Genomic DNA, 11,892 nt, shown 5'->3' on the forward strand with positions numbered 1-11,892 from the left:
TTTTGCCCAGAAAAAATCTATTTTTACTGGGCTTAGTAAAATAATTTTCGACCATACTCAATAGTTATGCAAAAATAATGGGATGGCAACCCTCACTCATTTTTTCTAGTCATTATGTTGTACACAAAAAATAGTCATTAAGAACAAGTCTATGTCTTATACATACATTAAATTTTAACATATTATTGAAAATTAAAAAAAAAACAATGCATTTAAGCCATAAACAACCTGAAATTATCAATATGAAATTGCATAATATTCTTAAACATCAACAATAGTTGATATAAAATTAATTAGAAAAGAACACATCAATAATAACAATCATTTGTTTATCTAATCACCTGAAGCTGAAATAGAATTCGGTCACCCATTAAAACACAACTTATTCAATATGACAAAAAAAAAAAAAACAAAGCCCACCAAATTTCAACTGATTAAACAAATTTAATTTATTTTTGTTTATTTTTTTTTTATTCTAAAAAAAAGCTTTAAGCTTTTAAGTTCTCTTAACTTTTTTAAATTTTGGAACTCACACACATTTTCGGGTCTCACTCACACTTTCTAGCCCAGACCAGCATATCTTATCAAAAACAAAACAACAATTTGACTTTTTTTGTAGACATCTTCTATCCGATTTTTTCATAATAAATTCAAGAATTCTAGACAAGCTAATAGTAGTCTTACTTTAGCTTTCATTGAAATCACTTCGGTTCGTTTAAACCACCACAATGAGTGGAAAACATAATTGTGTGATAATTTTCGGCCTTCTTGCCACCTTCAGTGTGACAATAGTTGAGCCAGCAAATATTCTCGGTGTATTCGCAAGTGATAGTCCATCGCATCAAATAATTCACATGGCTCATGTGAAAGCGTTACTTGAACGTGGACATAATGTAACAGTTGTAACAACGACACCTTTAAAAGACAAAAATCCACTTTACCATCACATACACGTTCCACAAACTGATGCTCGAACTGAAGCTATTAACGCAGGCAAGAAATCAATGGGAGGCGCTATAAAATCCACTTGGCAATATCTTCAATTTGCTAAAATGGCATTGATAACTTTTGGAGGTGTTCAATATGATACAATTAAATCGAAACAATTTCAAGACTTGATGAATAATCCTGATAATAAGTTTGATCTTATTATTTTGGGATATTTCTTTAGTGATTATCATTTGGGTTTGGGAGAACATTTCAATTGTCCCATAGTTATTAGTATGACAGCTGGAACGAATGAGTTTGTTGATCGTTATGTTGGTAACCCACCAGAAATTGCTTATGTCCCAAATATGCTAACGTTGGCTAAGAAAGATCCACAAACTTTCTTGGGAAGACTTGAATATTTCTATAATCGAGTGTTGTCGAAAATGCTTCTCTTCAGTTTGGATAGGGAGTTTTTGAAATACTACAAGTAAGATTCGCACTTTTATGGTTTTGAGTAACGCTTTTAGTAACGCTCGTTTTTTTCTTCTAAGTGACCTCTTCCCACCATCGAAATACCCTCCAATTGAAGAAGCCGCTAAGAGAGTATCACTGATATTAGCCAATAGCCATTTATCAGAAGGTGGCATTCGGCCAAATGTTCCAGCCCTCATCGAAGTTGGTGGAATTCAAATCAAGGAAAAACCTGATCCTTTGCCAAAAGTAAGTCAAAAATTCCCATTTTTTTAGAGACTTCCTTTAACAACTCTTTAACTCTTTGAAGGACCTCCAAGAAATAATCACTTCAGCAAAACATGGTGTAATCTACCTAAGCTTCGGTTCAAATTTAGATAGCAAAGCTTTAGGTGAAGAAACAGTTCGAAACATCTATAAAGTTTTTTCGAGTCTTAAGCAAACTGTTTTATGGAAATGGGATGATTCACCTCACCCCGGAAATGCTCCAAACATACATTTTAGGAAATGGCTTCCACAAGATGATCTTCTAGCTCAACCGAATGTCAAACTTTTCGTTACTCATGCTGGCAAAGGTAGTGTAGCAGAGTCGCAATTCCATGGAGTACCAATGGTAGCAATGCCGGTATTTGCTGATCAACCAGGAAATGCTAAAAAATTAGTCATAGATGGTTTTGGTGTTGAAATAAGTAAACCAACATTGACAGAAGAATCATTTAAATCAGCAGTTTTGGAAGTTTTGGAGAATCCAAAATACACCGAGAATGTGCAAAGATTTTCAAAACTCTACCGAGACAGACCAATGACTGCTAAACAAACTGCAGTATTTTGGATTGAATATGTACTCAGGCATAAGGGAGCTTATCACATGCAAAGTCCTGCAATACATTTAAATTTCTTCCAGTATTTCAGTTTAGACGTTATTGGATTCCTTCTTTTAATTATCTATTTAGTCTTTAAGTCAATTACAGTTAGTGTGAAATTTTTGTACCGAAAATTCATTTGTAAGTGTAAACTTAAAAATCCAAAAGTAAAAAAACAGTAATAAAACTTTTATCTTAATGGAGTATTTTTTAGTGAAATAAACTTAATTAAAAAAAAAAAAACTATATGCCGGCCATCTTAGATTAAATGATAATAAATATTATCTTTTAGGATCTTTTCATGACTGTCAAAAAATTAATATTTTGACTGATCAAGATATACATAATTTTTATCTTGATGAACTTATTGAACGTGATGAAGATGATTGATAAGATTATCAAAAATTATATAATTAATTTGTTTATTTCATAGCTATCAGAACAAAAGTTAAAAATACTACTTAATCTATCACCAATCGCTTTTCTTTTCTAGTACTTTAATTCACTAACTTAATAATAGCAAAACCCTTGATAAGTAATTGTTCTTATAAGCATGCGACTTATAGAAAGTATTGCTAGCGAGTTTCATTTTAACTTTCATTCCACCTTTTTGCACACCAGATGATTACCGCTATTAAAAAAACACAACTATATGATAGCCATTAAACAGACATTCAGAAAACACAAAAGTGAGATATTATATCCCAACGATTTCGTAATCGGTTGAGAGGTCGCTGCAGTTTAAATGAAAATTTTGCTGAATATTGACAGTAATTCAGCTTAAAACAAAATAGAACTTTTTGTCTTTAAACATCAATTTTTACCTGCTAGGCTACATGCTCTTGGGATAAAAAATTAGAAGATCCTTTAAAATTATTTTTAGAAAAAAAAATTTTTTTGCGTACAAAAATCATATGCCCTTTTTTATTATGTTTATAATTCTGTGGTAATAAGTTAAAAGAGCTTATGTCGACATAAGTGAAAATCGATTTTATTTGCTTAACGTATTCACCTTTTGCTCAGCTTTGTTTTAGTCTGGGTCTCATTTCTCTACGCAAAAAATAAACCGTTAAATTTAAAAAAAAAATCATAGTAGCTTAAGTCTTTTTGGACAAAAACTGCATTTGCATAATAGCTTATGTATATTATGTTAAAATAAAATCGTCCAAGTCTTAAAAATAATACATTTTTTAAATCAGCTTAAGTCATGACATAAGCTATTATGACAATGTGAATTCAAAAATATTCATCGCTTAGGTCAACATAAGCTATTTTAAACTTGTTGCAGAGTGAACCATTTGTGTTCTCATGTCGACTTAAGCCATTTTAAAAAATTGCCTTTTGAACTTGAACCAAACCCAATTTTGCAAAACAGCTTAAGTAACATAAGCTGTTTGTATACAATGTCCGCCATTGTTAAGTCAAAGTAAGATATTTTTTTAAATGTAACGGTCGTCCCGAACGTTTTCAGGAAAAAATATACATATGCAAATTAAAGGTATAAAAAGCCTGTATCCTAAAAAATTGTTAATGTAGCGGCAACAGTTTAAAAGTAATCACAAAAAAAGTAAAAAAAAAACCGAAAAAGATCGCCCAAAAGCTGTAAAAACCTTTTTTTTATTCTTTTAAAGCTTATTACATAATCTTTAAGAATTGCTTTATCGAAATAATGCGCAATATTTCTAATAAATAGCACCAACAGTTTTTAATTGGCAGTGAATGTTGAAAGTTTTCCTTTTTTGCAGGGGCGTACACATCATTGGGGCAAGTGGGGCGGTGCCCCGGGGGCCCCAACACCCCAGGGCCCCGGAAGGAGACAATGCAGAGAAGGCAACTGGTTATAAAAGTATCGATGCAAAAAGATAAGATACTTGACATGAATCACTTCGGACACAAGAGAGACAAAGTATCTATATTTTTCAGTGAATTGGTAGCCAGCCACATACTATTTCATCTAAAGAAAAAAGTATTACCTCAGGGGTCCCAAAAAAATAAATTAATTTTTTGAAAGAAAAATTACATGTTATCTTAGGGCCCCAAAAATATTACTTACATAATTTTAGCTACCAACAAATGATAGGTACATAAGGGGCCCCAAAAAAAAAAATAAGTGGGCGTATACGTACTTTTTTATTTGTTCTTATTTTCTATATCAAAGGGGCCCAAAAATTTAGTCTTGCCCCGGGGCCCCTACAACTCAACGTACGCCCTTGCTTTTTTGGAAAACAAGCAAATTTATGTAAAAACTACGAAATTCAGAAAAAATATTTTTCGTGCATAAACTAACGGGGTTTTATTTTTGGATTTTAGGAATGCGCCTAAATATAAATATTAGATAGCTTTTTGCTTGAATTTTTGCATTTATATACAAAAAAAGCAAAAAAATTATTTAAACTTTTTTTTTTACTGCGTAAATTTCGAAATAACTAAGCAAATAATGAATTTATTGAATTTTTAAAAAATACGTGTTTTATTATAGCTAAAGCCCTTTCGATTGACATTATTAATTTTAAAATTTACGATGTTGGGTTACAAGGGGTTAACTTATTGACGCAGAATTAACTTCTTAAGCCTAGTACACAGCTGAAGCGAAACGAAATTTTCCATACAAAATTTCGTTAACGAAATCAAATTTGTTTTGTTTTTGCTTTTAAACTTATTTTCTGATGTTTTTTCTTGAATTTTTTTATTTGTATTTTTATTATTTTTACTTTGCTATAATACCCGATGGTATTTTTTACCGACTTCCAAAGAGGAGGAGGTATTCAATTCGTCTTTTTTTATGTTTGTTACCTCATAACTTTGGACGGAGTGAACCAATTTTGATAACTATTTTTTGTTAATGTAAATATTTTTTAAGTTAGGTACAATTTTGTTATTAAAACAAAAATTTTTTATTTACAATTAAATAGCTACAAATATTTTTCTAATGCAATTTTTTTTATTTGCAATAGTAATTTTTTTTTAAATTTTTATGGATTAACCAAATGCATTAAAAAAATTATTTTTTACAAACCTCGTTATAACAGAGTAATCATTTTCTTAAATCATCGCTAAGTGGTATCAACTTTACAGAAACGCTTTTTATTTCTTAGAATATACACAAGAACAAAAACAATATTTATTTTTTTTAATTATTATCTCTTTAATAATTAAAAAAAATATTGTCCTTACCTACTGACTAAACACCCTGTATATAACCTTTATGGCAAGTTAAAAAAAAAAAAAATAATATAAAAAAAGAGCTCGCCCGAGCAGGGACTTGAACCCTGGACCGTTGGATTAAAAGTCCAACGCTCTACCAACTGAGCTACCCGGGCACATGGAAATTGTGGCAAAATTGCCTCACACGAAAATTTAATCAAATTTAAGAGGTTTGTTTTGTCGTAAGTTCATCATAAATAAAATTCAATCAATGTAAAAAATCTGAAGCAAAAGTTGTGACGTCAACAAAATTTGTATTTATAGTTTATTCTGAGTGTGAATCTCATTTTGCATATAATATTGTCCAACAAGAGCGTCCAACATTTCAAAAAACACCTCAGTCTCCATATCTCGAGACTTTTCTTATTGAAATTGTTATTAGCTTTCTTTCTCCAGGACATTATTACATATCTCATGGAAGTTATGCTTTCAGAGTTAAGCCTTGCTAATTGTGTTTTTTTTTTAGGTGCAGAAATCTAACTTCACGTGAATTAACTTGACATAGAAAAATAACTTTCCCTGCAGTGGGAAATAATTTCACTTCTTTCCAATGAAGCAAATTCCCATTATAATTCGAGAGTCAAATCAAATCCACTATTTCGAAGGAACGAAATTCACTTTTGTGCAAAGTTATTATACCCGTGAAGGTGTGAAATAGTCCAGTGCATTTATAATTTGACCCAGCAGTTTGTACCACCCCCAAATTTTTTTTTTTCCTCATTCGATAGAGCATTGGCTGAATATCATTACCCTGATTTTTTGCACTCGCGAAATTCACCTTTTGGCCGCCATCTTGGATCTTAGTTTTTTTTAATATCTCGATTTCTTTTTATCCTACATAAAAGTGGTATACCTACACAAAAAACGTAAGCAATTAAATTTCGCGTCTTTAATCTGAAGAACACTTTTTCGATATTCTGAATACCTATTAAAAAAGTCACAAGCATAAAAAGTAAAAAAAAACGATAAAAATGACAATTTTAAAGTTTTGAGCACTTTTTATCAAAATTATGAAAAAACGTTCCGAGAAAAGATGATTCACCTTAAAATTCTCTACAACTTTGCTATATACACTTTTTTTTGTATCGCTATACTTAATAAATTTATTAATACTTTTTTGTTAAAAAATACAACTTTTTTACGAAATGAAGAGACTTAAATATAAAAAAATTGCAGGTCCTGAATTTTCGCTTGTAACATAAAACTAATAAATACTCACTACACATTTAAAATTCAAGATTTGGTAAAAAAATTTTAAGACAAAAATTAATGATAAAAAAGAGCATTTTTTAACAAAAAGTATTAATAACTTTTGTATTTATAGCGATACAAAAAAAAGTTGTATGGCAGAGTTGTAGAGAATTTTTAGGTATAAATCATTTTTTCTTGGAACGTTTTTTCATAATTATGATAAAAATCGTGCTTGTATGTAACTTTTTTAATATTCAGAATATCGAAAAAGTGTTCTTAACATAAAAGACGCGAAATCTCATTGCCTACGTTTTTTGTCCATATCACTTTTATGTGGGATAAATAGAAATCGAGATACTCAACAAAAACTAAAATCCAAAATGGTGGCCGAAAGGTGAATTTCGCGAGTGCGAAAAATCAAGGTAATGATGTTCCAATGGCCAATGTTCTAACGAATGAGCAAAAAAATTTGGGGGTGGTACAAACTGCTGGGTCGCCCATATATGAACATCATAAATGCACTGGACTAAAAGATGGGAAATAATTTCACTATTTAATACAGTATAGGCTGTTGTAATTTAATATCGAAATAGAAACCGTATTTCATACTGTGAATATAACTATAATTGATTTATTATTTATCTATAAGTACATACATGCTCTTTTTACTTGCGATATAGGTACTACATATATATCAAGTTATGCATTCGTACAAAAAAAAAAGTTGAGATAACATTTTTCCATGACATTACGATGATAGACGATGCCAAAAAAGTACCTGCCATAGGACCTCTTTTTTCAAATCTGATTTTCTGTCAAACTGATTTTTGTATTTCAACGAAATTTTTTATACAAAAGCATTTATATAATTATTGATATAATTTAAATATAAGCCAAAAATAAAATTTTGAAAAAAAAGTTTTTGGATTTAAAAAAAAATTTTGAAATTTTTTTTTTGAAAAATCAAATTTTCGAAAACGGGACATTGAATTTTTTTGAAATTTTGTTTTGAGATGTTGATTAGTGATTTCTACAAAATGGCATACCAATTTTATTTTAAGACTTTTTTTCCAAAAAATTATTTATAAAAAATTTGTTTTTTTTTAAAACGGCTCTAACGATTTTGAAAATTATTTTTCTAAAAATTCACCTTAATATATCAAATAAAACTGCATACTTGTTTTGGAGGGCAATTTAATTTTAGAATTTGTTTTAATTTTTTTTTAAAACGAATTTTATGTTTTTTTTTGTATACATTTCCTAAATTTCTATATAAAAAGGCTTAAAATTTTAAGCAACTTGAACTCTAAGAGCAAGTTCGTGCGACCCAGTCGTGCATTTTATTTCTATTTGCATAACCTTTTCAAATTAAACTTCTCAACTTCCTTGATGCAGCAGCACACTCTGCTCGTAGGTTTTCAATTATGGTCCGTATATTGCCGTTTAGTTGCCATTGATTTGATTAAAGTCAAACTTCTATAGCCACTTAAGGAACCAAAGCACTTAAGAGCAAACCATCTTTCCCTTTATACATACATAATTACAAAATGCAGCATCTCAACAGCATTCGGGCATGTTATTGAATTTTAAGACCATATCTTGATGGGGTTTCGCTCTGCCTATGTCATCTTCGTTCTTCGTGCCACCCAACAACAACAACAACAACACTTACAAGTCCATTTATGGCCATTTGTCTCTCAAAGAGATGCGGTTCAGTGTGGTAGAACAAAAGCCAATTTACCCAACGTAATTGCATTGTAAATGTTTTGATGTTTAGTTGCTTGCTGATGCGGCTTTGGCGTTGGCGTCGTCGTCATAGCTCGTATAACAGCCGCGGTAGCGTTTCTCGTGGTATCGCACTTCCCTTTATCATAATTCAATCAAGCAACATGATCAAAGTCAAATACACCACTCAAAACGTTCCACGCACACCTGTTTTGCATGAGGAAACATATTATTATTATATTCCAATGTGAAAGGTTTTTTTTTCCCTTAAAGGATGGATATAGGAGAGGTATATCAAACCCTCCACCCTTAGAAATAAATAAATTGGGAGTTGGGGTGGGGGGTTGCTTTTGCTTGTGAATATAGAATACATCAATCTAACTTTTACTTTATTGCGGTAAAAAGATGAAATTTTCACGCTCTAGGGAAAAACAATTTCAACACACTCACGCTGAGAGAATTTTTAAAATGTATGGCAAAGACCTAGAAGACATGGATATGGTTCACGTAGTTCGTTCGTAGACAATAAGGGCAAACGAGAGAGTATTGTTGCGATATAGAAGATTGAGAAGTTCTTCTTTTTATAAAATGAGAAAAGAATATGTTTTCCATTTTTATAAATTTAAAATGATTTGAAAATGTTTTGCTGCTAGGAAGTGGAATGGGTAAGGAATATGCAAAAAAAAAAGGATATCCCCAAGGAAGTGGGTATCCTTTCGTGGGAAGATACAAAGGGTACAATAAAAATAGATACAAAAAAGAACTCGAGTTTAGATGAAGCGAAGGGAAAGAAAGAAACACTTTTTTGCACTCATCATTTTTGTTGTTATTGATTAAATTTAAGAGATTAACGTTTTAATCTGTGAATTTTTTGTCATAAAAGATGTTTAGTTTTTTTTTTAAATTTTATTAAACATTTTTGAAAAGGATGAACTTTAGGAAAAGTCAACTTACTTTTTTTCTGTACTTTTTAAAAATGACGTAGTAAATACGATTATTTATAAAACGACCAAATTCTTTTGTGTTATTTCACAACGTAAAGCAATTTTTCGGATCTATTTTTTTTTCAAAAAAGTCAGGTTTTTAAAGTTAGCCCCCTACTTTGGAAAATGTTTTTTTTTTAATTATTTCTTTTGATACTGATTTGTTCTGGACTATTCCAAATTTTTTTTTGAAAAAAATTTCAAAAATGGGGTTTCCAGAGGCTAAAACTGTGTTTGTACTACATAACACTCATGACCATATACCATATAGCACAGTGTGATCAGTTATCGACATAGGAGTATTCTGGTCGAAAAACTGGACAGAAGTCGATTTTCTAAAAATCAAAATTTTGAATTAAATTTTTTTTAAAGCGTTTGGTAAATATACATGGGCTCATATTATGCACTTTTTTTTGTAATAAAGTGTTTGGTGTGACAAAACAAGTTCAAAGTCAGCTGTTAATTTTCTGAAATTTTTTTTAAATTTTTGGTGATTTGATGAGTATTGTTAGGAGATTGAGAAATGAAAAATAAAATTACAGTTATAGAATAATAATTAAAGAATAGTTTTGGAAATATTAAATGTTTTTTGTTCAATTAAATGACCGTGGGAAAAGAGTCTACCACATATAGATATTTTTATAGCTTTTTTTAAAGTCTAAATGCTTTGTTAAAGTATACCCTAATATTCTGCTTCGATACATAGATTTATGATAACTTTAACTATTCTTTTAATTTAATATCAAAAATTTGGTTGCGAATTTTTGCTATTACCAAAATAATTTGCGAAAGAAATTTTCATTTTGAGTTAAAAACACTCATACGTCCTACGTTGTTTTTTACTGGTTGTTAGTATTTTCCAGAAATTTTATGTTATTGAACTTAATGCATTTGTATTCACTAAGCCTAAAAATCACAATGGTTCCTTTCTAGAAGCTCTAATATTTTTAGCTATTTTAATTTTTCACATTTTGGGTGTATGAAATTTCATACTATTTTTTTTTTTAGTTTTTCTTATCACGAGCGCTTTTAAAGTTTTTCAACTTATTTACATAAAACCACCTTTCCTTACATAAATAATAATTTCTAGCAAAAATAAATTGTTTTACTTAAAAAAAATAATTTTGTCCAGGTTTTTGATCGAAATACTCCTATGTGCGCTGGTTATCACACTACCACATAATTTACCCCAGCTTTTAAGAAATAAGGATACAATTTTTTTTCCTGATCACAAACTTCTGACCAGGAATCTTTATAAAAATTGCACCGACACTAGCACGGCCACGGCCCAGTTACCAGTTCTTAACAACAAACTTGACTTCAGTTGGTAGAAATATGTCCGGATCAGAAGATGAATGGAAATTGTCAACTATCTGATGACGAATGTAATCATTTAAAAAATCTTGCTTTTGGGTTGGGGTCAAAATCCCAGAAACCCAAAAATCCAAAATCCATAAAACCTGAAAGTTAGAAAATCCAGAATCCAAAAAACCCAAAATCCCCAAAACACAGAATCCCGATAGCCCAAAATCCCCAATAGGATCCCGAAAAATGTACACAAATTTTATAAATTTGGCCTTTCTGGATTTTGGGATTCTGGGTTTTCGGGATTCTGGATTTTCTGGGTTCTGATTTTTCTAGATATGAGCTTACCTGATATAAACCTTTCCCTCAAAATGAACAAAATAAACTCCTTGTAAACAACGTCAAAAACCTTTCTTGAAATCGAGAAACAGCATGTGAAATGGTTTCTGGTTCGCTTTTTGAAATCGACTGGCCTCATGCAATTAAGTTGAGGTTACCTGAGTCAACAACTAAATATAAGATTTTTATTTAATTCCCATTTTTCCCTGTGAACGCAGTGTAGCCTCTAAAAATAAGAAACGTGACAAAAAAAACTTGCTCATTCCTGTCGAAATAACTAAAATTTGTTTAAAGAAACAGAAATGTAATTTCTACTCCAACTGCATCATGCTAAAAGTATGCAAAGGTATTCAAAAGTTCATTCGAAATCTTGCTGTAAATTCAGTCCTTAATTTTAAAACCTAACCTTTCTATATTTAGTTCACTCTATATGATTGCATGTTGTTAAGCGGCATGTGCAATAGTCAATCATTTTCCAATGTTGGCTAAATACCAGTCTATACTCTTGAAGCTGTTGCTTATATCCTTGCTTGCAGTAATTGAGTTGTTAACTCACCTTAGCTTGTGCTTCAACACTCGAGTTATGCAAATTGTTTGCATTAAATTCAGTTTTGCGATTTTATGACGCCAAGACATGAAAGGTCCTTTTGCAAAACTAACTTCTCTGCACACAGAGTGTATATAAACTACGTCTATTTCTATCAAGGATTTATATGCATGTAGACGAAGTGACGGCGCCGCCAATTACTTCTATTACCAACACCCGATCAACATACAAAAACATAAACAAAAACAACGAATATATACGAAGCATTGTCGCCATCAGCACGAAAATCATGTCATCAGTTATTAAAAAAAATATATAAAAAACACTTTTCCTT

At 30.7% G+C, this 11,892-nt stretch overlaps 1 non-coding gene and 1 pseudogene across 1 annotated transcript; one reads left to right on the forward strand and one right to left on the reverse strand.

Annotated features, from left to right (window-relative positions):
• Nucleotides 1-604: 604 nt before the first annotated feature.
• LOC129907080 (UDP-glycosyltransferase UGT5-like) lies at nucleotides 605-2,440 on the forward strand (annotated as a pseudogene).
• Nucleotides 2,441-5,511: 3,071 nt separating this feature from the next.
• Nucleotides 5,512-5,584, reverse strand: Trnak-uuu (transfer RNA lysine (anticodon UUU)). Its single transcript has one exon. It is a non-coding gene; the product is annotated as a tRNA-Lys (tRNA).
• Between the last annotated feature and the right edge of the window lie 6,308 nt (nucleotides 5,585-11,892).

Source organism: Episyrphus balteatus, chromosome 1 (assembly GCF_945859705.1).
Source record: "Episyrphus balteatus chromosome 1, idEpiBalt1.1, whole genome shotgun sequence".
Lineage (NCBI taxonomy): Eukaryota > Metazoa > Arthropoda > Insecta > Diptera > Syrphidae > Episyrphus > Episyrphus balteatus.